This window comes from Panulirus ornatus, chromosome 10 (assembly GCF_036320965.1).
Source record: "Panulirus ornatus isolate Po-2019 chromosome 10, ASM3632096v1, whole genome shotgun sequence".
NCBI classification, from domain to species: Eukaryota; Metazoa; Arthropoda; class Malacostraca; order Decapoda; family Palinuridae; genus Panulirus; species Panulirus ornatus.
Window position 1 is genome coordinate 48,566,097 of NC_092233.1, and position 6,744 is coordinate 48,572,840.

A 6,744-nucleotide genomic window follows, 5' to 3' on the forward strand; every position below is an offset into this window, starting at 1 on the left:
TATACTGTCACTATGTTAGTAAGCTTCTATACTGTCACTATGTTAGTAAGCTTCTATACTGTCACTATGTTAGTAAGCTTCTATACTGTCACTATGTTAGTAAGCTTCTATACTGTCACTATGTTAGTAAGCTTCTATACTGTCACTATGTTAGTAAGCTTCTATACTGTCACTATGTTAGTAAGCTTCTATACTGTCACTATGTTAGTAAGCTTCTATACTGTCACTATGTTAGTAAGCTTCTATACTGTCACTATGTTAGTAAGCTTCTATACTGTCACTATGTTAGTAAGCTTCTATACTGTCACTATGTTAGTAAGCTTCTATACTGTCACTATGTTAGTAAGCTTCTATACTGTCACTATGTTAGTAAGCTTCTATACTGTCACTATGTTAGTAAGCTTCTATACTGTCACTATGTTAGTAAGCTTCTATACTGTCACTATGTTAGTAAGCTTCTATACTGTCACTATGTTAGTAAGCTTCTATACTGTCACTATGTTAGTAAGCTTCTATACTGTCACTATGTTAGTAAGCTTCTATACTGTCACTATGTTAGTAAGCTTCTATACTGTCACTATGTTAGTAAGCTTCTATACTGTCACTATGTTAGTAAGCTTCTATACTGTCACTATGTTAGTAAGCTTCTATACTGTCACTATGTTAGTAAGCTTCTACACTGTCGCTATGTTAGTAAGCTTCTATACTGTCACTATGTTAGTAAGCTTCTATACTGTCACTATGTTAGTAAGCTTCTATACTGTCACTATGTCAGTAAGCTTTTATACTGTCACTATGTTAGTAAGCTTCTATACTGTCACTATGTTAGTAAGCTTCTATACTGTCACTATGTTAGTAAGCTTCTATACTGTCACTATGTTAATAAGCTTCTATACTGTCACTATGTTAGTAAGCTTCTATACTGTCACTATGTTAGTAAGCTTCTGTACTGTCACTATGTTAGTTATCTTCTATACTGTCACTATGTTAGTAAGCTTCTATACTGTCACTATGTCAGTAAGCTTTTATACTGTCACTATGTTAGTAAGCTTCTATACTGTCACTATGTTAGTAAGCTTTTATACTGTCACTATGTTAGTAAGCTTCTATACTGTCACTATGTCAGTAAGCTTCTATACTGTCACTATGTTAGTAAGCTTCTATACTGTCACTATGTTAGTAAGCTTCTATACTGTCATATTGTATAATATTCCATACATACTAACATGGATATTGAGAACATTATATAATATTCCACACAAACTATCATGGATATTGAGAACATTGTAAATATTCCACATATTGGCATGGATATTGAGAATATTATATTTCACACATACTAGCATGGATATTGAGAACACTATATAATATTCCACACACTAGCATGGAAATTGAGAACAATATATAATATTCCACACATACCAGCATGGATACAGAGAACTATGTATAATACTCCACACATACTACCATGGATATTGAGAACATTATATGATATTTCACACATACTGGCATGGATATTGAAAACATTATATATTATTTCACACATATTAGCATGGATATTGAGAACATTATAAAATCCACACATACTAGCATGGATATTGTGAATATATAATATTGAACACATAGTAGCATGGATATTGAGAACATTATATAACACACATACTAGAATAGATACTGAGAACATTATATAATCGACATATACTTGCATGGATAATGAGAATATTTTATGATATTTGACACTTACTATCATGGATATTGAAAACATCATATAATATTCCTCACATACTAGCATGAATATTCATAATATTATATGATATTCCACACATACTACCGAGGATATTGAGAACAATATATAATATTCCACAAATACTAGCATGGATACTTAGAATATTATATAATATTCCACACTAGCATGGATATTGAGAACATTATATGATATTCCACACATATTAGCAGGCATATTTAGAACTTTATATAATATCCCACACACACTAGCATGGATAATGAGAACATTATATAATTCACACATACTAGCATGGATATTCAGAATGTATAATATTCCACACATACTAGCATGGATCTTGAGAATATCATATATTCCACACATGTTAGCATGGATATAGAGAACATTATATGATATTCCACACATACTAGCATGGATATTAAGAACATTGTATGATATTTCACATATAACAGAATATATATTGAGAATATATAATGTTCCTCACATACTGTCACAGATATTGAGAACGTTATATGATATTAAACATATAGTAGCTTAGATAATGAGAATATAAAGTATTCCACACATACTATCACGGATATTGAGAATATTGTATAATCCACAAATACTAGCATGGATATTGAGAATACCATATGATATTCCACACATACTATGATGGATATTAAGAACATTATACAATAATCCACACATACTAGCATGGATATTGAGAACATTGTAGAATATTCCATACATACTAGTATGGATATAGAGAACATTATATAATATTCCACACATAAGTACGGATATTAAGAACATTATATATTCCACATAAACTAGAATGGATATCGATAACATCATATAATATTACACGCATTCTACCATGAATATTGACATTATAGAGTACTGAACACATACTCGCGTGAATATATAGAATATCATCTAATATTCCTCACGTACTAGCTTGGATACTGGGAATATTATATAATACTCACGACACTAGCATTAGTATTGAGAACATGATATAATATTCCAGACATACTAGCATAGACACAGAGCATCATATGATATTCCACTCATACTAGGATAGATATTGAGAACATGAAATATTCCACACATACTTGCATGGATATTGAGAACATCATATAATGATTCATACATACTAGCATGGATATTGAGAACATTTTATGATATTCCACACATACTGGTATGGATTTTGAGAATATTATATAATATTCCACACATATCAACTTGGATATTGAGAACATTGTATAATATGCCACACATACTAGCATGGTTATTGAATACATTATATGATATTCCACACGTACTACCATTGATATTATAAACGTTATATAATATTCCTCACATACTAGCATGGATACTAAGAATATTTTATGATAATCTACACATAGTATCATGGATATTGAGAACATTGTAAAATATTCCACACATACTAACATGGATATTGAGAACATTATATAATATTCCACACATACTAGCATGGATATTGAAAACATTATATAATATTCCACACAGATTAGCATGGATATTGAAAACATTATATAATATTCCACACATGCTAGCATGGATATTGAGAAAGTATGATATTCTACATATATTACCATGGATATTGAGAACATTATATAATATTCCACACATACTACCATTGATATTGAGAATATCATGTAATATTCCACACGCAACTCCTTCTGTTTCCCCATTTAGGAAGTAAAGATAAAAGGAGGGGAGGGTTTCTAGCCCCCCCGCTCCCGTCCCCTTTCGTCGCCTTCTACGACACGCGGGGATTGCATGGGAAATATTCTCTCCCCCCCCCCATCCCCCACGATCGACATGCTGTCAATGGATTGAACTAAGGCATGTGAAGCGTCTTGGGTAAACCATGGAAAGTTTTGTGGGGCCTGGATGTGGAAATTGAGCTGTGGTTTCGGTGCATTATACATGACAGCTAGAGACTGAGTGTGAACGAATGTGGCCTTTGTTGTCTTTTCCTAGCGCTACCTCGCGTGCGTTAGGGGGAGGGGGTAGGGGGGGAAGGGGGTTGTCATTTCATGTGTGGCGGGGTCCCGGCGAGAATGGATGAAGGTAGCATGTATGAATGTGTACATGTATGTATATGTATGTATACAGTAATTGTATAGGTATGTATATGGGCGTGTGTGGGCGTTTATGTATATACATGTGTATGTGGGTGGGATGGGCCATTCTTTCGTCTGTTTCCTTGCGCTACCTCGCCATTGCGGGAGACAGCGACTAAGTATAATTAATGTTGAACCAATAATTCCACATATCCTAGCATGGATATTGAAAACATTATATACTATTGCACACATGCTAGCATGGATATTGTGAATATTGTATGATATTCCACACATACTAGCATGGATATTGAGAACATTATATAATATTCCACACATGTTAACATGGATATTAAGAATATATGATATTCCACACACATAGCCATGGATATTTAGAAAATTATATGATATTCCAGACATACTATCATAGATATTTAGAATATATAATGTTCCCACAAACTGTCGTGGATTTTGAGAATATATAATATTCCTAACATACTAGCATATATATGGAGAACATCATATGATATTACTCACATACTAGCATGGATATTGAAAATATGAAATCTTGCACATACTAGCATGGATATTGAGAATATCATATTATCCACAAATACTAGCATGGGTATTGAGAATATTGTATTATATGTCTGTGTATGTATTTTGCTTTGTCGCTGTCTCTCGCGTTAGCGAGGTAGCGCAAGGAAACAGACGAAAGAATGGCCCAACCCACCCACATACACATGTATATACATACACGACCACACACGCAAATATACATACCTATATATCTCAACGTATACATATATATACACACACACAGACATATACACATGTACATAATTCATACTTTCTGCCTTTATCCATTCCCATCGCCACCTAGCCACACATGAAATAACAACTCCCTCCCCCCTCATGTGTGCGAGGTAGCGCTAGGAAAAGACAACAAAGGCCACATTCGTTCACACTCAGTCTCCAGCTGTCATACAACAATGCACCGAAACCACAGCTCCCTTTCCACAGCCAGGCCCCAGAGAACCTTCCATGGTTTACCCCAGACGATTCACATGCCCTGGTTCAATCCATTGACAGCACGTCGACCCCGGTATACCACATCGTTCCAATTCACTATATTCCTTGCACGCCTTTCATCCTCCTGAATCTTCAGACCCCGTTCACTCCATCTTTCCACCTCCAATTTGGTCTACCACTTCTCGTTCCCTCCACCTCTGACACATATAGCCTCTTGGTCAATCTTTCCTCACTCATTCTCTCCATGTGACCAAACCATTTCAAAACACCCTCTTCTGCTCTCTCAACCACACTCTTTTTATTAACACACATCTCTCTTACCCTATTATTACTTACTCGATCAAACCACCTCACACAACATATTGTCCTCAAACATCTCATTTCCAGCACATCCACCCTCCTTCGCACAACTCCATCCATAGCCCACGCCTCGCAACCATATAACATTGTTGGAACCACTATTCCATCAAACATACCCATTTTTGCTTTCCAAGATAATGTTCTCGACTTCCACACATTCTTCAACGCTCCCAGAACTTTCACCCCTTCCCCCACCCTATGATTCACTTCCGCTTCCACGGTTCCATCCGCTGCCAAATCCACTCCCAGATATCTAAAACACTTCACTTCCTCCAGTTTTTCTCCATTCAAACTTACCTCCCAATTGACTTGACCCTCAACCCTACTGTACCTAATAACCTTGCTCTTATTCACATTTACTCTCAGCTTTCTTTCACACACTTTACCAGACTCAGTCACCAGCTTCTGCAGTTTCTCACATGAATCAGCCACCAGCGCTGTATCATCAGCGAACAACAACTGACTCACTTCCCAAGCTCACTTATCCACAACAGACTGGATACTTTCCCCTCTTTCCAATACTCTTGCATTCAACTCCCTAACAACCCCATCCATAAACAAATTAAACAACCATGGAGACATTACACACCCCTGCCGCAAACCTACATTTACTGAGAACCAAGCACTTTCCTCTCTTCCTACACGTACACATGCCTTATATCCTTGATAAAAACCTTTCACTGCTTTAAACAACTTGCCTCCCACACCATATATTCTTAATACCTTCCACAGAGCATCTCTATCAACTCTATCATATGCCTTCTCCAGATCCATAAATGCTACATACAAATCTCTTCTAAGTATTTCGCACATACATTCTTCAAAGCAAACACCTGATCCACACATCCTCTACCACTTCTGAAACCACACTGCTCTTCCCCAATCTGATGCTCTGTACATGCCTTCACGCTCTCAATCAATACCCTCCCATATAATTTACCAGGAATACTCAACAAACTTATACCTCTGTAATTTGAGCGCTCACCTTTATCCCATTTGCCTTGTACAATGGCACTATGCAAGCATTCCGCCAATCCTCAGGCACTTCACCATGAATCATACATACACTGAATAACCTTACCAACCAGTCAACAATACAGTCATCCCCTTTTTTAATAAATTCCACTGCAATACCATCCAAACCCGCTGCCTTGCCGGCTTTCATCTTCCGCAAAGCTTTTACTACCTCTTCTCTGTTTACCAAATCATCCTCCCTAACCCTCTCTCTTTGCACACCACCTTGACCAAAACACCCTATATCTGCCACTATCATTAAACACATTCAACAAACCTTCAAAATTCTCACTCCATCTCCTTCTCATATCACCACTACTTGTTATCACCTCCCCATTAGCCCCCTTCACTGAAGTTCCCGTTTGTTCCCTTGTCTTACGCACTTTATTTACCTCCTTCCAAAACATTTTTTGTTCTCTCTAAACTTTAATGATGCTCTCTCACCCCAACTCTCATTTGCCCTCTTTTTCACCTCTTGCACCTTTCTCTTAACTTCCTGCCTCTTTCTTTTATACATCT